This window comes from Lolium rigidum, chromosome 3 (assembly GCF_022539505.1).
Source record: "Lolium rigidum isolate FL_2022 chromosome 3, APGP_CSIRO_Lrig_0.1, whole genome shotgun sequence".
Classification (NCBI taxonomy): domain Eukaryota; kingdom Viridiplantae; phylum Streptophyta; class Magnoliopsida; order Poales; family Poaceae; genus Lolium; species Lolium rigidum.
The window spans coordinates 355,091,418-355,112,728 of NC_061510.1; the positions used below are offsets into that span (position 1 = coordinate 355,091,418).

Sequence of the window (21,311 nt, forward strand, 5' to 3'; positions counted from 1 at the left end):
ATGCAGTATAAAATAGTATTGTTTTTATGATCAAGATGAACAAATACAATATTTATTCATATCATGTCGCTTAGCAAAAATAGTGTGACGTGTTGTTCATATGATATTTAAAAAAAATGAAACCGTGTCTAGGAGGAACTAGATACTTTTTGATATAGTAGAAGCGGGACTTGGCGTGACAATTCTGAAATTCGTCCCTGGAATCGAACTCCGGTCGTTGGGGTGCGCTGTAACACCCCAACTTTTACAACCTTGATTAGTTGTCATTATTGCAAAAATTAGGAGGAACAAAAACTTTTTCTATAGACTAATTAAGATGAATTGCCTTGATCTGTTTGTTATGATGAATTGCCTTGATCTGTTGGTAGATGTATTGTCTTGATTTTCTTGTTGAGTTTTGTCTTGAGCCACCTCTTAGAACAACACCTCTAGTGGTAAAACAAACAACTCATCTAATAAAACACATGTGTGACCTAGGAAAAGTTGTTTTCCTTCTTACTACATCTAACTCTTCCTCTGATGGCAACATGAGTGTGCCATCTTGATTTTCTCTTTGTAGTACAAGATAGCTCAATCATCCTTAATTCAAAACTTGGGATCATCTACCCCTCATCACATCCTTCTCTTGTACCCACTCATCCTTGTTGGTTTTGAGGCCATGTCGACCATCTGTGTTGACAGGCTTAAAATGTCCAGACTTTGGCAATTGATCTCTAAGCACCCACAACTGTTATTGTTGATCTTCAATGCATGGATCTCATCTATGCAACATCCTCTTCAACCTCCACGTCTTGCATGTCTCGGTCAATCCTTGCAGCACATATATTCAACTTGATCTTATACCACTATCCAATGTTTCGACTACTAGATCACTTCCTTCACTTTTACCTCTTGTTTTTATTCAAGTTTAATCTTCACAAAACCAAGAGTGGGAATGATGGGTACATTTTGTAACCACCATCTACCCTTGAGAACACTTCTCCCTAAATTAAGTTTTCTCTCTCAAAGGTCCTATTGATTTTCCTTCTCTAGTTTTGATCACAAAACTACTTCTAGTTTTATTAAATCTTTTCAAAATAATTCTTCAAAGAAAACAAGGAACTAAAATGGGTTTTGTTTTTCATCCCATTTCTACCAAGTACTGATTTCTAAAACATTACTCTCTATTTTGTTTTGTTTTTAACAAAAGGCTTGTTTATGGTACCTATACCATTTCTTGTTTACTTTAAATTTGGGAAAAACTCTACTTTACTTGAGAAAGTAAGTAGAATATTTTGAACTCCTATGTTCCAACTAGTTTTCTCTCAACATCTTCAAAATTCCATTTCACTTGAGTTCATTCCCAATTGTCTCTAGACAATTGAGGTGTTCCATATACTTTTCAATTAAATCCTTTTTCAAATGACAACTCTTGCACATCTTGTGTACATCTCTGATCTACCACATTGATATCCCTCCATCCTCCAATTTTTGATCAAATGGATGATCATTTGATACTTTCAAATCACTCCCAATTGACCTCTTATTTGAATAGCAACTTATATTTCATCATATCCATCTCAATCCTCTATTCTTTCCCATCATCACCTTGACCTCATGAATTGTGTCAATATATTCATCCTTGTGAGTATATGAATACTCCACTCACCATCTCTCTTAATCTTGCTCTATCATTGACTAAGCCACCATCACCATCCCATCTACCTTGACATGCTCATGCATTGTTGCATGTGGCCAACCCCAATCTTTCAATTTTGAATTCAAATGAAAACTTTTATTCATCAACCATACCTTGGGAACTATCTTCATCATAAGTTGGTCTCAACCAAAGTGGTGGAGATTATTATCATGGCACATGGCACATGCCACCCTCATACTCCTTTCTATCTTTATGTATTTACTCCTCATCTTATCATCATCAAAATCACTCATTGACATTACCTCCTCAACATCATGCCTTGATCTATTCACATGGATGTTGTGCATCTCTCTCTTTGTTCATTTTTTGAGTGGAACATGAAGGAGCCGGCCATGGCAAGAATTTCGGCCAGCCATTGTCCTTCTTACTTTCTTCCTCCTACAAGCATTGCCTCCCACCTAACCCAATCAATAAATGGGCAGCCACCCACCTTGGCCAATCAAAAAAGGAGGCAGCCACCCCTCTCCCTCTATAAATTGGCCCTAGCCGGCCACCTCCTCCCCTTTGCTTCATTTCTTCTCACTCTCCACTCCCTCACACTCTCCTCCTACCTCCACCCACGAGCTGCTGCTCCTCCTTAGCTCCATGGCCGGCCATGGCCATGGAAAGCCACCAAGATGAAGCTCCCCTCCTTCCTCAAGCTTCCCCTCACCATGAGAGACTCCCTCTCCATCTTCTCCCCAACCCTAGATGGATTAATCTCCTCTTCTTCTTCCTCCATTGCTAAGATTGGATCTTGATGCAGGTGCATGTTGGTCCAAGCATGGAGAAGGTTGAGCAATCCTCAGATCTGAAACTCTTGAGCAAAGTTCGTCCAAAATCTTGCTGTAATTTCTGCTATCTTGCTGTTTCAGATTCTGGTACGATCTTGTAAAATCCACCAAATCTCGTGTGCAGATCCAAATCGAGTGATTCAAAGTTCCACAGATAGGTATTGAAAAGATCTACAACATGGCGTTGGTCTCATCCTCAAATTCGTTACGGATTTTGCATGGTAAATAAAGTCCTGAAAACATGCAGAATCACTGTTTGTTAGATTTCTCCCGTTTTACAAAACCTTTTTGAACAAACTCAACTGTAGGTGAAAGCCCTCTTCAATACCTTCATTTTGGCGGTGGTTTCACTTCGATTGACCTCCTGAAACTGAAATGGTTCACAGATCAAGATCTGGACAGATCTGACTTTGTCGAATTAAACCAGGAGCTTGGGAACGAATTTTTGAATGAAACCAGTTGGGTGAGAACCAGCTTTTCAATGCCTTTCAGATGCAACTGACCTCATATTTTTATGTTTTATGTACGAATTGTGGTGAATTAAACTTGTTCTGTGTGTTCTGCAGACATGGCTGTTAGCTTTTAAATCATCAAAAATCCAATTTTGTACCTAATTGAGTGATTCCAATTCTGTAGGATTACTGAATGTTTTCTTAATCATCTCAAACAAGTTTCAAACATTTATCTGTTGTGTAACTCCAGAGAGAAAGAAATTGGTACAGACATGCAGTAAACTTGTAAATCCATTTGTGAGAGTTTCAGAAACAATTTGAACCCAAATCCAATTGTGTGTCAATCTCTGTTTAAATACCTTTCAAATGCCTGTGGCCTCATATTTTTAGGATTTTTCTACGATTTATGGCTTACAGATCTTGTTTTCTGTACAGTCAGATTCAAACAAATTCCTAAATTTGTAGGATTAATATTTTTAGGTGATTCCATTTGGGTTAGTCTTGTATTAGTACTGGGCATCTAGGAAAAATATTATTAGTCTCTGTTCGATACATATTTGTTGCTGTTAGTAATGTATATGTGTGACATGCATTGTTGAAGCAAAACTTGTTGGTTTATTTAAAACCCTTGACCAACTCTTTTTATTAGAAATGGGCAACCTTTGTTTTATGATTGAAAAACAAAACCTTTGCAACTTAAACTAGTTCTATTGTTTTTCTTGAGTTTTCAAATGGTGTGGTATCTTGCTTGCTCCCTATCCTTGTGTAGTGTTAAGTGAGCAAATTAAATTAGGAAAACTGATTTCTACTTTTCCAAAAATGTTTGAAATTATGTTGTGAATGTTTGTGATGCCAAACTAATGCTCTGGTCCTCTTCATGATGTTATCTACCAGGGGATAATTGGTTTATACCATGGTGATAACCGAGAGAGGCAATTGCTAAGTTGTGATACTCTCATACCTTTACTAGGTAAATAAAATGGGTTCTCTTAAAGTTGTTTTGTGGTATCTATAAGTCCTTTGTATAGTGGCCCTTATTTGATTGGTTAGTTGTTGATTGTTGTATGTTTGTTTTGTTGGTGCAATGTGATTGATTGTGTTCCTTTTATATTTTCCGGCGATAGATGCGAACAATTCCGGAGAAGAAGAAGAAGTGGAATCGGACGAGGATTTTATTTATATTGTTGGGATTCTTATATTGATGGAGTTGAAGAAGTCCAGGGACAAATAAGCCAAGGCAAGCCATCTTTTGATCTCTGATTTGGTGTCTAGTTGGATGTCATTTGTTGATGTCCAAAGCACCTTGAATTCTATGTGTGTTAATCTCTCTATTTATGTCATCTATGTGTGTTTCCAAGTGGGGTACTCCCTAGTGGTGATACTCCACTATTGTCGTTGTGATTATGGGATGCATGGCATCATGGCCGTGCTATTCCACTTGGTCATCTTGTATGCTCAACTTGAGCATCTTCCCTCTCAAGATAGTAACTTACACCACACTCACCACTTTTGTAGTTTAGAGGTATCAATGTCATGATCTTGGTGTAATCCTCAATTTGAGAGGAGTATGCCGTGTACCCTCTTGGAGAGTATGGTTGGATAGTGATTCTCCACTATCCAAATTGTATAGTTAGTACCACAAATCTGAGAGTATATTCCTCGTTGTGTTGTCATCATACATGCTTATCTTAAGCGAGTATGATCCACCCATTACTCCTTTTACACCCTCTATGACAAGATGACTCTCATCTCGGCCATAGTGCAATTCTAGTTCAACTCATGAAACTATAGGTTGGGAACCCCTCAAGGCTTACCTTGTTGTAAATGTTTTATGAAAACCTTGGGTGAGTTAACCCAAGCGTATGGTTTAAGAAAGCAAAGGATCTTGGTAAAGATGTTCGGAAAAGTGGTGTATGGTTGTTTGTTGAACAACCAAGGTGTTGTGGGAAAAATGGTTTTAAAAAGGAGCACTTGCGTATAAGTGTACACCAGCCCAACTTTTATCGCGCAACCACTCTACCCTGGTGTGGGACGGGGCTTAGCCCGTAGTTTGTTGAAGCTGGCGGGAGCACCCTTCACAACTTTCTAGGGAGGGTCATGACGACCTCCGACGCCGGGTTGCGCTCCGGAGGAGGCAATACAGCTGTCTTAGCGATAGCCGGACGATTGCGAGGGTCTTCGTCATGGCGCCGGAGATACGCTCAAAAGGAGGTATGCTTGCCGGGGTGCCGGGAAGGGGTAAGCCCGCGAGGGAAGGACTCGTGCCGGTGGAGATGGGCGAAAGGTTATGTCCGGGTATCCGTCGTGGCATATGTTGTTATGCGGGGATGATGCCCACACGATAGGTATCCGGATAGTTGTGGGGAAAGTGTGCAAACTCTGCAGAGTCAAATCTATTCGAATAGCCGCGTCCGCGGTCATGGACGGGTTGCAAAGGTCTACCTTTACCGGGGCTTGAGTTTTGTTTTGACAAATGCTTTGCAAAGAAAGTGTTGTGTTGGATGTACCGGAAGGGTACGGAAAATGGGCGTGTGTTGACCATATGGAGATGGTCGTGGGAAAAATTGAGACCAAGTGGGGAACTCTTTCCTAGTGTTTCATGTAGAGGAACTCTTCTTCAATAAAGATATAGAGATGTCATATGACTTCCCTAGCATCCCCATCAAATGAGATGGCGGTATGCTAACTCTTCTTCAATAAAGATATAGAGATGTCATAGGACTTCCATAGCGCCCGCATCACTTGAGATGCCGGAACGCTACCTCTTCCCTAAAGATATAGAGATGTCGTAGTGTAACTTTTGAAGTATCTTCTTTAACAAAAATATAGAGATGTCATAGGAACACCATAGTGTCTGCATCAAACTGATTCTCTTTCACATGCTATATCCACAAGAGAAACTATTCTTCCTCTCTTGTCTCTTTTAGTTAGCATTGTTAGCACCTTTCTTGATGGTTTGCGAGTACAATTCCAATGTACTCACGGCTTTGTCCCTGGCTATTTACTTGGCCTGACTTGGAGGAACTCGACGGTTGAAGAAGGAGTTGACGACGTCTATGCGAGCTAGGAACGTCTTCCCAGTCAGTTGCCTGTAGGGTTAAGGCGGATGACTTGGAGTGCTGCGCTGCTTGAAGTGATGATGCTACTCGATGTTTAGTTAGGCCCTTCGAGGCTATTATGTAAGTATTGGTCATGTGCCCATGTTGTAATTTTCTTATTCCGCTTTGTAATGGATGGTGTAATTTGATATCGGTTCGGTTATGTGTTCACGACGCAGCGATCATGGGATCGTGAACTGTATACATAACAGGGAATTTCGGACAGCTAGTCCGGGGTCCCCACAGAGCTGGTATCAGAGCTATCCTGACTGTAGGAGACCTTAGTTAGCATGGACGTTAGTTTGGAAACAAGTACTTGGGGAAAAACTATTTGCGAAATAAAGTATTTCTTTAGTCGGAAGCATAGCTTCTACTCCTCTTATTTATTCAAAGCTTCTAAATTCTTATCTCTCCGCTTTATAAAAAGGTTTGAAAATTCTTGCTCTATTGTCTCATCCACTTCAAACCTACATGTTGGACGATGTCCCCGACTCGGACCGGAGACTCGAAGTCGAAGATGGATCAACCTTTTATGAAGTCTCACGTATCTCCAACGGCAGCTATTGAAGGTTGGATGCCGATTTAGTCGTGCACATGTAGGGATGATAACATCATGTCTTTGGTTTTCACCAAAGTATGTCAAAGATCTGACCTTGTTCCTCCGTGGACTTGCACTTTTTGCGGTCGTCGGGGATCAAGCCCTCGGTTTCTTGACTAGTTATTTTTAGGCCAGCCACGAGAAGATCTCTACTTTAGAAGCACCTCAACAGCTACCTCTTCGAAGACCTCATGTTTCCGGGATGTCGAGACTAGAAGTTCTACGCAGCTTTCTCCTCCGCCTCAACATCAACGACTCAACACCCGGCCCCTTCACCACCAACTGCTACAAGGATCCAAATTGAAGTCGATGCCAGCAAGATGAAGACGTCGACATATGTGACCAGCCCCAAACCTATAGGATGGATAGGACAAACTCAATCGCTTTGATTGAGCTACCCCCGCGCATTAGGACTTTCTGGGTACTTAGAGTACCATGTCTGGTTTGATGATTGCTTGTAGTTCCCTAGTGTGCTGCCTTGAGTGTTTGTATCTGTTTGCTGTGTGCATGTATGTCTTGCTATTTAGACATTCCCGCCCTTTTTAATTGTTTGAAAATTTGTAAAACAGAAATTAAAAATGGAAATCTGCCAGTGTACTGTTTTGCTAATAAAAATAGTTTGGTAGCTCCGATTGATGTGATTCCAATTGCACTAGAACCAGTATGAAATTATCTTTCAGACGCCACTGACCTTGTATTTTTAGGATTTTTGTGCGATTTTTAATAAATAAAACTTGATCACTATTTCTGGTTAGTATTTTGAGTCTCAAAAATTGAAAAATAAATATTTTTGAATGATTCCAATTGTGTTGATCTTGTTTTGTTTCTGTGCATCTAGGAAAAATACCAGTAGCCTCTGTTAGTGGTATTTTGTCTCTGGTTATGGTTGTATGGGTGTCACATGCCATGATAGGATTAAAGTTTGCCTCGCCGATGTATTGCTAACTGCTAGTTAGTTGGGTAGATTAACGAAAGACTCTAACTCTAAACCCGTTAGCAGTTGTTTTTCAACCATCAGGGAAACTAACTCAGACCCCTACCTACGCCGACTACTTTCAAGGTCATCCGAAGCATCTCCACTACGCCAAGAAGGCAGAAGCCCCTACCTTCAAGAGTGACTGCACCTCTGCGAGAAGCCTTACTAACTTGGTCTAACCTTGGAGTATAGTCGTGCTAACCTCTAGGATATCTTCTTCAAAATACCCCCTAACACACCGTCTAACCCGTTGAGTGAACAATAGCGTCAAAGCCAAGCTACATCACCTTGTTCATCTGGTCCTTACCAAGTGAAGCTCCTGAAGATACCTCAAGACTCAAGATTAAGTGTAGTTTACCCACTAACTTCTCAACTGGTATAAGTCAGCACTGACCGTCAAGCTGAAGATTGCCTTCGACGACCTCTGTTGCTGTTTCATATGGATACCAACTAGGTGTTTCATCAACTTACTAACTCACCGCGCATCCCATATGGTTTAGTTAACACGTGAGTGCCTCTTGAAGATGTGGTCTGCACGTCACCCCCGAAGACTCTTCAACTGAACAAGGAAGATCGACGACTTCTTCGAAGCCCCGACAGGACCGCAAAGCGAACGCTCTGAGTTTTTCCGAAAGCCCGATGAAAAATCTTAAGGGTGGAAGACTTCGTCTTCCACTAAAAGTTGGAGCTAACCCTAACATTTTAAACCTTTCTAACACACCGTTGGAAACGTAGGATGCACTAACCCCTCTTGAAGCCGTGGACTACACAACACCCTCTGAAGATGTTTTCAACTCAAGACAGGAGATCAATGACTTCTCCAAGAAGCGCCCGACAAGACCCGTGGCCGAAGCTTACAGTTTTTAACGCCCCCTCCCCGGTGAACAATTTTAAGGGTGGAAGACTTCGTCTTCCACTAAAATTTAAGATAACTCTAAAAAGTTTCAACCCCGCTAAGGCACCATTGGAGTGCACTAAATTTTCTGAAGTCGTGAGCTCCACTAGGGTCGTTAAGAAGCTACAGGTCTAACATCTGCACGGAGTAGTCAACCTCTTCATGAAGCTCGCCATCGGCAGGAATCCATCATGTCTGCTAGAAGATGAAGCAACGACCTTCTCTACAATGGTGCATCTACAGAAGGATGGAGTCTAACTTTCGTTAAGCTTTACAACCCCTCTAGTTCTACACTAAGTAATCTCGGGACGAGATTATTTTAAGGGTGGAAGATCTGTAACACCCCAACTTTTACAACCTTGATTAGTTGTCATTATTGCAAAAATTAGGAGGAACAAAAACTTTTTCTATAGACTAATTAAGATGAATTGCCTTGATCTGTTTGTTATGTTGAATTGCCTTGATCTGTTGGTAGATGTATTGTCTTGATTTCTTGTTGAGTTTTGTCTTGAGCCACCTCTTAGAACAACACCTCTAGTGGTAAAACCAACAACTCACCTAATAAAACACATGTGTGTCCTAGGAAAAGTTGTTTTCCTTCTTATTACATCAAACTCTTCTTCTGATGGCAACATGTGTGTGCCATCTTGATTTTCTCTTTGTAGTACAAGATAGCTCAATCATCCTTAATTCAAAACTTGGGATCATCTACCCCTCATCACATCTTTCTCTTGTACCCACTCATCCTTGTTGGTTTTGAGGCCATGTCGACCATCTGTGTTGACAAGCTTAAAATGTCCAAACTTTGGCAATTGATATCTAAGCAACCACCACTGTTATTGGTGATCTCAGTGCATTGATCTCATCTTTGTAACACCCTCTTCAACCTCCACGTCTTGCATGTCTCAGTCAATCCTTGCAGCACATATTTCCACTTGATCCTATACCATATCCAATGCTTCGACTCTAGATCACTTCCTTCACTTTTACCTCTTGTTTTTATTCAAGTTTAATCTTCACAAAACCAAGAGTGGGAATGATGGATACATTTTGTAATCATCATCTACCCTTGAGAACATTTCTCCCTAAATTAAGTTTTCTCTCTCAAAGGTCCTATTGATTTTCCTTCTCTAGTTTTATCACAAAACTACTTCTAGTTTTACTAAATCTTTTCAAAATAATTCTTCAAAGAAAACAAGGAACTAAAATGGGTTTTGTTTTTCATCCCATTTCTACCAAGTACTGATTTCTAAAACATTACTCTCTATTTTGTTTTGTTTTTAACAAAAGGATTGTTTATGGTACCTATACCATTTCTTGTTTACTTTAAATTTGGGAAAAACTCTACTTTACTTGAGAAAGTAAGTAGAATATTTTGAACTCCTATGTTCCAACTAGTTTTCTCCCAACATCTTCAAGATTCCATTTCACTTGAGTTCATTCCCAATTGTGTCTAGACAATTGAGGTGTTCCATATACTTTTCAATTAAATCCTTTTTCAAATGACAACTCTTGCACATCTTGTGTACATCTCTGATCTACCACATTATGTTCCTTCATCCTCCAATTTTTGATCAAATGGATGATCATTTGATATTTTCAAATCACTCCCAATTGACCTCTTATTTGAATAGCAACTTATATTTCATCATATCCATCTCAATCCTCTATTCTTTCCCATCATCACCTTGACCTCATGAATTGTGTCAATATATTCATCCTTGTGAGTATATGAATACTCCACTCACCATCTCTCTTAATCTTGCTCTATCATTGACTAAGCCACCATCACCATCCCATCTACCTTGACATGCTCATGCATTGTTGCATGTGGCCAACCCCAATCTTTCAATTTTGAATTCAAATGAAAACTTTTATTCATCAACTATACCTTGGGAGCCATCTTCATCATAAGATGGTCTCAACCAAAGTGGTGGAGATTATTATCATGGCACATGGCACATGCCACCCTCATACTCCTTTCTATCTATATGTATTTACTCCTCATCTTATCATCATCAAAATCACTCATTGACATTACCTCCTCAACATCATGCCTTGATCTATTCACATGGATGTTGTGCATCTCTCTCTTTGTTCATTTTTGAGTGGAACATGAAGGAGCCGGCCATGGCAAGAATTTCGGCCAGCCATTGTCCTTATTACTTTCTTCCCCCACAAGCATTGCCTCCCACCTAACCCAATCAATAAATGGACAGCCACCTCCCTTGGCCAATCAAAAAAGGAGGCAGCCACCCCTCTCCCTCTATAAATTGGCCCTAGCCGGCCACCACCTCCCCTTTGGCTTCATTTCCTTCACTCCCCACTCCCTCACACTCTCCTCCTACCTCTCCCCACGAGCTGCTGCTCCTCCCAAGCTCCATGGCCGGCCATGGCCATGGAAACCCACCAAGATGAAGCTCTCCCCCTCCCTCAAGTTTCCCCTCACCATGAGGGACTCCCTCTCCATCTTCTCCCCAACCCTAGATGGATTAATCTCCTCTTCTTCTTCTTCTTCCATTGCTAAGATTGGATCTTGATGCAGGTGCATGTTGGTCCAAGCATGGAGAAGGTTGAGCAATCCTCAGATCTGAAGTTCTTGAGCAAAGTTCGTCCAAAACCTTGCAGTAATTTCTGCTACTTTGCTGTTTCAGATTCTGGTACGATCTTGTAAAATCCACCGAATCTCGTGTGCAGATCCAAATCGAGCGATTCAAAGTTCCACAGTTAGATACGGAAAAGATATACAATATGGCGTTGGTCTCATCCTCAAATTCGTTACGGATTTCGCATGGTAAATAAAGTTCTGAAAACATGCAGAATCACTGTTTGTTATATTTCTCCCGTTTTACAAAACCTTTTTGAACAAACTCAACTGTAGGTGAAAGCCCTCTTCAATACCTTCATTTTGGCGGTGGTTTCACTTCGATTGACCTCCTGAAACTGAAATGGTTCACAGATCAAGATCTGGACAGATCTGACTTTGTCGAATTAAACCAGGAGCTTGGGAACGAATTTTTGAATGAAACCAGTTGGGTGAGAACCAGCTTTTCAATGCCTTTCAGATGCAACTGACCTCATATTTTTATGTTTTATATACGAATTGTGGTGAATTAAACTTGTTCTGTGTGTTCTGCAGACATGGCTGTTAGCTTTTAAATCATCAAAAATCCAATTTTGTACCTAATTGAGTGATTCCAATTCTGTAGGATTACTGAATGTTTTCTTAATCATCTCAAACAAGTTTCAAACATTTATCTGTTGTGTAACTCCAGAGAGAAAGAAATTGGTACAGACATGCAGTAAACTTGTAAATCCATTTATGAGAGTTTCAGAAACAATTTGAACCCAAATCCAATTGTGTGTCAATCTCTGTTTAAATACCTTTCAAAGACAAGTGGCCTCATATTTTTAGGATTTTTCTACGATTTATGGCTTACAGATCTTTTTTTTCTGTACAGTCAGATTCAAAGAAATTCCTAAAATTGTAGGATTAATATTTTTGAGTGAATCCAATTGGGTTAGTCTTGTATTAGTACTGACCATCTAGGAAAAATACTATCAGTCTCTGTTCGAACATATTTGTTGCTGTTAGTAATGTATATGTGTGACATGCATTGTTGAAGCAAGACTTTTCGGTTTATTTAAAACCCTTGGCCAACTCTTTTTATTAGAAATGGGCAACCTTTGTTTTATGATTGAAAAACAAAACCTTTGCAACTTAAACAAGTTCTATTGTTTTGCTTGAGTTTTCAAATGGTGTGGTATCTTGCTTGCTTCCTAATCTTGTGTAGTGTTAAGTGAGCAAATTAAATTAGGAAAACTGATTTCTACTTTTCCAAAAATGTTTGAAAATGTTTTGTGAATGCATATGATGTCAAACTAATGCTCTTGTCCTCTTTATGATGTTATCTACCAGGGGATGTTTGGTTTATACCATGGTGATAACCGAGAGAGGCAATTGCTAAGTTGTGATACTCTCATACCTTTACTAGGTAAATAAAATGGGTTCTCTTAAAGTTGTTTTGTGGTATCTATAAGTCCTTTGTATAGTGGCCCTTATTTGATTGGTTAGTTGTTGATTGTTGTATGTTTGTTTTGTTGGTGCAATGTGATTGATTGTGTTCCTTTTATATTTTCCGGCGATAGATGCGAACAATTCCGGAGAAGAAGAAGAAGTGGAATCGGACGAGGATTTTATTTATATTGTTGGGATTCTTATATTGATGGAGTTGAAGAAGTCCAGGGACAAATAAGCCAAGGCAAGCCATCTTTTGATCTCTGATTTGGTGTCTAGTTGGATGTCATTTGTTGATGTCCAAAGCACCTTGAATTCTATGTGTGTTAATCTCTCTATTTATGTCATCTATGTGTGTTTCCTAGTGGGGTACTCCCTAGTGGTGATACTCCACTATTGTCGTTGTGATTATGGGATGCATGGCATCATGGCCGTGCTATTCCACTTGGTCATCTTGTATGCTCAACTTGAGCATCTTCCCTCTCAAGATAGTAACTTACACCACACTCACCACTTTTGTAGTTTAGAGGTATCAATGTCATGATCTTGGTGTAATCCTCAATTTAAGAGGAGTATGCCGTGTACCCTCTTGGAGAGTTGGTTGGATAGTGATTCTCCACTATCCAAATTGTATAGTTAGTACCACAAATCTGAGATTATATTCCTCGTTGTGTTGTCATCATACATGCTTACCTTAAGCGAGTATGATCCACCCATTACTCTTTTTACACCCTCTATGACAAGATGACTCTCATCTCGGCCATAGTGCAATTCTAGTTCAACTCATGAAACTATAGGTTGGGAACCCCTCAAGGCTTACCTTGTTGTAAATGTTTTATGAAAACCTTGGGTGAGTTAACCCAAGCGTATGGTTTAAGAAAGCAAAGGATCTTGGTAAAGATGTTCGGAAAAGTGGTGTATGGCTGTTTGTTGAACAGCCAAGGTGTTGTGGGAAAAATGGTTTTAAAAAGGAGCACTTGCGTATAAGTGTACACCAGCCCAACTTTTATCGCGCAACCACTCTACCCTGGTGTGGGACGGGGCTTAGCCCGTAGTTTGTTGAAGCTGGCGGGAGCACCCTTCACAACTTTCTAGGGAGGGTCATGACGACCTCCGACGCCGGGTTGCGCTCCGGAGGAGGCAATACACTGTCTTAGCCGATAGCCGGACGATTGCGAGGGTCTTCGTCATGGCGCCGGAGATACGCTCAAAAGGAGGTATGCTGCCGGGGTGCCGGGAAGGGGTAAGCCCGCGAGGGAAGGACTCGTGCCAGTGGAGATGGGCGAAAGGTTATGTCCGGGTATCCGTCGTGGCATATGTTGTTATGCAGGGATGATGCCCACACGACAGGTATCCGGATAGTTGTGGGGAAAGTGTGCAAACTCTGCAGAGTCAAATCTATTCGAATAGCCGCGTCCGCGGTCATGGACGGGTTGCAAAGGTCTACCTTTACCGGGGCTTGCATTTTGTTTTGGCAAAAGCTTTGCAAAGGAAATGTTGTGTTTATATGTACCGGAAGGGTACGGAAAATGGGCGTGTGTTGACCATATGGAGATGGTCGTGGGAAAAATTGAGACCAAGTGGGGAACTCTTTCCTAGTGTTTCATGGAGAGGAACTCTTCTTTAATAAAGATGTAGAGATGTCATAGGACTTCCCTAGCATCCCCACCAAATGAGATGGCGGTATGCTAACTCTTCTTCAATAAAGATATAGAGATGTCATAGGACTTCCATAGCACCGCATCACTTGAGATGTCGGAACGCTACCTCTTCCCTAAAGATGTAGAGATGTCGTAGTGTAACTTTTGAAGTATCTTCTTTAACAAAGATATAGAGATGTCATAGGAACACCATAGTGTCCGCATCAAACTGATTCTCTTTCACATGCTATATCCACAAGAGAAACTATTCTTCCTCTCTTGTCTCTTTTAGTTAGCATCGTTATCACCTTCTTGATGGTTTGCGAGTACAATTCCAATGTACTCACGGCTTTGTCCCTGGCTATTTACTTGGCCAGACTTGAAGGAACTCGACAGATGAAGAAGGAGTTGACGACGTCTATGCGAGCTAGGAACGTCTTCCCGATCGGTTGCTCGTAGGGTTATGGCGAGATGACTTGGGTGCTTCGTGCTGCTGAAGTGATGATGCTACTCGATGTTTAGTTAGGCCCTTCGAGGCTATTATGTAAGTATTGGTCATGTGCCCATGTTGTAATTTTCTTATTCCGCTTTGTAATGGATGGTGTAATTTGGTATCAGTTCGGTTATGTGTTCACGGCGCACTGATCATGGGATCGTGAACTGTATACATAACAGGGAATTTCGGACAGCTAGTCCGGGGTCCCCACATGCGCCACTGCGACCCCAACCACTGGGCTAAGCCCATGTTGTCTTCATATGATATTTAATATTATCGCTCCCGTTGATATCACGAATTTGTTTGGAAATTAGTTACGAGGGTTGCGAAAAAAGATAAAATGGAAACTCAAGTTGGAGTGTGCCTTACTTTGGGTCATATGGAACATTCAGAATAATTATATGTAAAATCAACTTTTTGTGTAGGTAATTCCGTTGTCGTGAGGATTTAGCTACTAGCTTCAATTGGCGTTTTAATCATGGGTTAACATGTTATTAGTGTAGAGCCACTTCATGTTTTTTTATAGATGTCTGATTCTTGTATCAACCATATATGATCCATGATGTATTTTTTTTGTAAGAATTATTTTTTTAATAGAAGAACAAAAGGAGTCGCATGCATCGATCAGTGCAAATGTTTGGGCACTGCCTTCTTTTTAAAAAAAAAACAAAACTTCACTGTTTCTGGCCATGCGGCATCGTGAGCCTCTTCAAGCTCTACAGACTGGTACGAGTGATCCTCTTCAAGCTCTACAGATTGGTACGAGTGAGCCTCTTCAAGCTCTACAGACTGGTACGAGTACGAGATGTCCCAATGGACTCTAGATACATGGTTACGGCGTTGTTTTATTCAAGGACCGTCGGATTTCAATGGCTTCTTCTAGCATGGTGGCTCAATGGCTATGACTCAGGGTTATCCCTGTGTGTAGCCCGGAGCATTGCTTTTATGCGTCTGGCTGAGAGGAAAACATCACCGTTCAGCGAAAACGTACCAGGGAACATTACTCTATATTAGAGCATCATAAGTAGGCTTCACTACATGGATTGCGTCGGCCCTATTTCAAGTTCAAGTTCCTGCGATTACATTGATCAGATTCAATTGGTGCATATGAGTGCCATTTCATCAAATCTTTTATCCCTCAATGATCAATAAGAGCACATTTCCGACACTTACATCATTGATAAACTGGGACCCCAGTAGTCGAGCTATGCCTTTGTAAGATGTGTCAGATGCGTGTGTATATATATACACGCGCTCACCCGATGCATCCAGTGTTTGCTTCGTGCGATGTAAATGAGCTATTAACAAGTACCTTGGCTAGCACGCTGTACCATTTGCAGCGGTCATTGACCAGGTAGACATGTATTGGGCATGGGTGGTATCAGGAATACAACTTTCTCAAGTCGCCGTGCTGCCCTCGCTGCCCCAACGCCGTTGAACACAGGAGGGATCACATCCTCAACTTGGAGATACATCAGGAGGGATCAAACCCTAAACCCACACACAGGCAGTTTGGAGATACAGCAGGATTCGGACCCCAACCTGGAACTTCGACGGCATCAAATTATTATTCGCATCTGCCAAAGCTTCCTTGTTGCAAAGTTCTGAGCTTCAGATATAGCGCCAGCTGAGTGGCCCTTCTCTTTGGGTTGTATCGCTTGAGCTCGTTCTTTAGGCATGATGTGCTGTGGCCCTAGCAGACCTTTGGTGTTTCGGTAGTTTCTAGGTGTGTTGTACTCGACCTTGTATGAATGTGGTTGCTTTATTTATAAAACGGGGTGAAAGTCTATTTCGAGAAGTGATATATCGCCAACATATTCAGTTAGGGAGGGCAGAAGCAAGCAGAAACAAGAGTGCTCACTCGTCCTCTTTTATTTACAGCCCAGTTCATTCATCCATCATTTTACAGGGTCTGTCTACACGATGAGCTTGGTCCTGGAGACGAGGATCCTGTTGGCGTCGGCGTAGAGGTAGAGCCACTCGCCGTCGCAGACATTTGTCCCCGCTATGGCCACCGGTGCGTGCTTCTCGCCCATCCCCTACTTGTTGAACTTCATGGGATGCGAGCCGAGCGCGCGCACGCCGATGTCGCAGCCATCGATCTTGTCCACGTCCCGGATGCACGCGTTCACCACGATGCCCGCCCACTCGTTGTTCAGCGCCAGCTGCGCGAGGTTCCCACCCAGGATGGCGCAGCGCAGGCCGCCCTCCACCACCAGCACCCGGCCCTGCCCCTTCTCTAGGAACTCACGCACCAAGATGTTGTCCTTGAACACCTTGAGCGTCACGACGGGGACTGCGAAGACCTGCCGCCGACCGTACATTCGGAAGATCGGCTGCAGGGCGTGGAGCTCCCCGCTGGTGAACTGGTGGCAAGTGGCAAGCCCGCCATCTTCTTAGTTTCTGGCCTGCATTATTCCATTAAAAGAAGATAAACCATTAGTGCTAAGCGAGGAAAACAATTGTCAACAAGAGTAAGCAAGGCTAGTCAGTCGAGAACCAACCTGAGGTTGGGTGGTTAGAAGGGTGGTTGTACCCCCAGCACACCAGAGTTCAAACCCCAAGTTTGACATCTGTGTATCTCATAAAGGCGGAATATTCATTCAATGGGAGGTGACGTTTCCCTCGACAGCGAGGCGGATGTGGTGACTTCGTCAATTTCAAGATCCAATCTGTCGGCTCAGTTTCCGGAGATGCTCATAGGGGTAGGGTGTGTGTGCGTTCATAGAGATGAGTGTATGCGCTTGTATGTGAGCGTCGGTTATACAGATCTTGATGGGATTCGTAGCATAGAAAACAAAAAATTTCCTACCGCAAGAACGAATAACAAGCCAAGATCCAATCTAGAAGATGGTAGCAACGAGAAGATCATGAGACTAACCCTCGAAGATTCCAAAGCCTACGAGATTAGATCTCGTTGTTGATGTAGTCGATCACTTGCCGCTATCAAAAGCGCGTAGAAGATATTGACGGTGCCACAGTCGGGCAGCACCTCCGTACTCGGTCACACGTTCGGTGTTGATGACGACGTCCTTCTCCCCGTTCCAGCGGGCAGCGGATGTAGTAGATCCTCCTCGGAATCTCGATAGCACGACGGCATGGTGTCGGTGGTGGTAGAGATCACTGGCAGGGCTTCGCCTAAGCACTACGGGAGAAGTGGGGGGAGGGGGCGGCTAGGGTTTGGGGAGAGGGGGAACGTGGGGCGCCGGCCTTGATGCCCTTGGGTGGTGCGGCTAGTGTGGTGGCCGGTGCCCTCCCTCTCTCCCTCATTATATAGGTGGAACCCCAAGGGTTAGCCCAAAGATTTGAATAAGAGTCCAACTCCAAAACTTACCAAAGGGTGAAACCTAGGGGGAGTGGGACTCCCCCCTTTCCTTCTTCCTTGGCCGGCCAAGGTGGTGGAGTCCACCATGGAATCCACCTTACCTCTTGGTTGGCTGGTCAGGGTTGGTGGAGTCCATCCGGGACTCCACCTTACATGGTGATTTCTTCTGGAAGGTTGTAGAACATTCTAGCGCCTTCCATAAATGCACCGGATCATTTCCAAACTTGGAAAGTGACTTCCTATACATGAATCTTATTCTCCGGACCATTCCGGAACTCCTCGTGATGTCCTGGATCCCATCTGAGACTCCGAACAACATTCGAACTCCATTCCATATTCCATATCTACTTAAAAACGATATCAAACCTTAAGTGTGTCACCCTACCGTTCGTGAACTATGCAGACATGGTCGAGACTACTCTCCGACCAATAACCAATAGCGGGATCTGGAGATCCATAATGGCTCCCACATATTCAACGATAACTTAGTGATCGATTGAACCATTTACATACGATACTGATTCCCTTTGTCACGCGATACTTTACTTGTCCGAGGTTCGGTCATCGGTATCTCCATACCTTGTTCAACCTCGTTACCGACAATTACTCTTTCCTCGTACCGCGGTATGTCATCTCTTGTGACCTAGTCACATGCTTGCAAGCTAATCAGACGATATTCCACCGAGAGGGCCCAGAGTATATCTATCCGCCATCGGGATGGAAAAAACCCACTCTTGATCCATATGCCTGATGACCCACAAGTATAGGGGATCGCAACAGTCTTCGAGGGAAGTATTACCCAATTTATTGATTCGACACAAGGGGAGACAAAGAACACTTGAAAGCCTTAACAGCGGAGTTGTCAATTCAGCTGCACCTGGAAACAGACTTGCTCGCAAGAGTTTATCAAGTAGTAACAGCTTTATAGCAGATAGCGAGTAGTGAAATAACAACGACGGAAGTAACAAAGACAGCGAGTAGTGATTTTAGTAAACAGCGAGGATTAAAATACGTAGGCACGGGGACGGATGACGGGCGTTGCATGGATGAGAGAAACTCATGTAACAATCATAGCAGGGCATTTGCAGATAATAATAAAACGGTATCCAAGTACTAATCAATCAATAGGCATGTGTTCCAATTATAGTCGTACGTGCTCGCAATGAGAAACTTGCACAACATCTTTTGTCCTACCAGCCGGTGGCAGCCGGGCCTCAAGGGAAACTACTCGGATATTAAGGTACTCCTTTTAATAGAGTACCGGAGCAAAGCATTAACACTCCGTGAACACATGTGATCCTCACATCGCTACCATTCCCTCCGGTTGTCCCGATTTCGTCACTTCGGGGCCATTGGTTCCGGACAACAACATGTGTATACAACTTGCGGGTAAGACCATAAACAATGAATATCATGATGAAATAATAACATGTTCAGATCTGAGATCATGGCACTCGGGCCCTAGTGACAAGCATTAAGCATAACAAGTTGCAACAATATCATAAAAGTAACATCTACGGATACTAGGCACTATGCCCTAACAATCTTATGCTATTACATGACCAATCTCATCCAATCCCTACCATCCCCTTCGGCCTACAGCGGGGGAATTACTCACACATGGATGGGGGAAACATGGCTGGTTGATGGAGAGGCGTTGGCGGTGATGGCGGCGATGATCTCCTCCAATTCCCCGTCCCGGCGGAGTGCCAGAACGGAGACTTCGGCTCCCGAGACGGAGTTTCGCGATGTGGCGGCGTTCCGGAGGGTTTACGGCGACTTCGACTTCTCCCCGTGCGTTTTTAGGTCGAGGCGAATAAGTAGTCCGAAGGAGGGCGTCGGAGGCCAGCCGAGGGGGCCACACCACAGGGCCGCGCGGGCCCCCCCTGGGCCGCGCCGCCCTATGGTGTGGGGCCCTCGGGCCTCCACTTGATTTGTCCTTCTGGCTCCCCCAGTATTCTGGGAAAATAGGGCCTTTCGTCAAAATCCCGAGGTTTTTCCTGAAAGTTGGATTTCTGCACAAAAACGAGACACCGGAACAGTTCTACCGAAAACAGCGTTAGTCCGTGTTAGTTGCATCCAAAATACACAAATTAGAGGCAAAACAATAGCAAAAGTGTTCGGGAAAGTAGATACGTTTTGGACGTATCAACTCCCCCAAGCTTAGCTTATTGCTTGTCCTCAAGCAATTCGGTTAACAACTGAGCGATAAAAGAACTTTCACGAACACATTTGTTCATATGATGTATATATTCTCATGATATGGCTAATACTTGAGCGAGTTCATAATAAGGTACATGCAAATAAGATCATCTAACAGCTATGTCAATCATGAAGAGGTACCAACAATTAATAATAAGCATCATGAATCATGTATATAAGCAGGATTGCAATGTTCATAAGAGAGTATGATAAAGTGGTATCTCGCTTGCCTGTATTTGATTGGCAAAACATAAATGCCCGGGCACCTCCGGAGTTCATAGAAAGACTAGAAGTAGTGATTGTCAAAGATAAAAGCATCAAAGTTATACCACAATCAATCATATTTTGAGACAAGCATATTATACTAAGAATGACAGTTGTGCTCTCAAGAAAGTGCTCAAAGAAAGGATGGAGACACAACATAAAAGTAAAAGATTGACCCTTCGCAGAGGGAAGCAGGGATTAACATGCGCTAGAGCTTTTCATTTGTAAAGCGAGGAGTAAAATTATTTTGAGAGGTGTTTGTTGTTGTCAACGAATGGTAATGGGTACACCAACTACCTCGCCAACCGGATTCCCAAGAGCGGCTCCCATGAATTATTTGCATGTTTATGTGGCACTCCTTCCAACCTTTCTTACACAAACCATGGCTAACCGAATCCTCGGGTGCCTGCCAACAATCACATACCATGAAGGAGTGCCTTTTTAGTTTAGTTTTATTATGATGATGACTCTCCCCCCAACCTTTGCTTACACAAGCCATGGCTAACCGAATCCTTCGGGTGCCGTCCAACAATCACAAACCATGGAGGAGTGTCTATTTAAGTTAATTAATTCGGGACTGGGAATCCCGTTGCCAGCTCTTTTTGCAAAATTATTGGATAAGCGGAAACATTTTGAAGGTTTTAAAGGTAGCGCATGAGAATTTACTTGGAATGGTTTGAAATGCCATGCATGGGTATTTATAGTGGACACTCTGGAATAACTTGGTTTTCATGTGTTTGGAGGCATGAGCAGCGTTCCCGCTCAGTACAAGTGAAGGCTAGCAAAAGACTAGGGAGCGACAAATCAAGAGAGCAATGAATCGTCATAATCATCGCTTGCGGCAAAATAAATTAACCGAGGCATAAAAGTGATGC

At 42.7% G+C, this 21,311-nt stretch overlaps 1 pseudogene; it reads right to left on the reverse strand.

Annotated features, from left to right (window-relative positions):
* Positions 1–16,561: 16,561 nt before the first annotated feature.
* LOC124697249 overlaps positions 16,562–21,311 on the reverse strand; it is a 38,809-nt pseudogene continuing 34,059 nt past the window's right edge.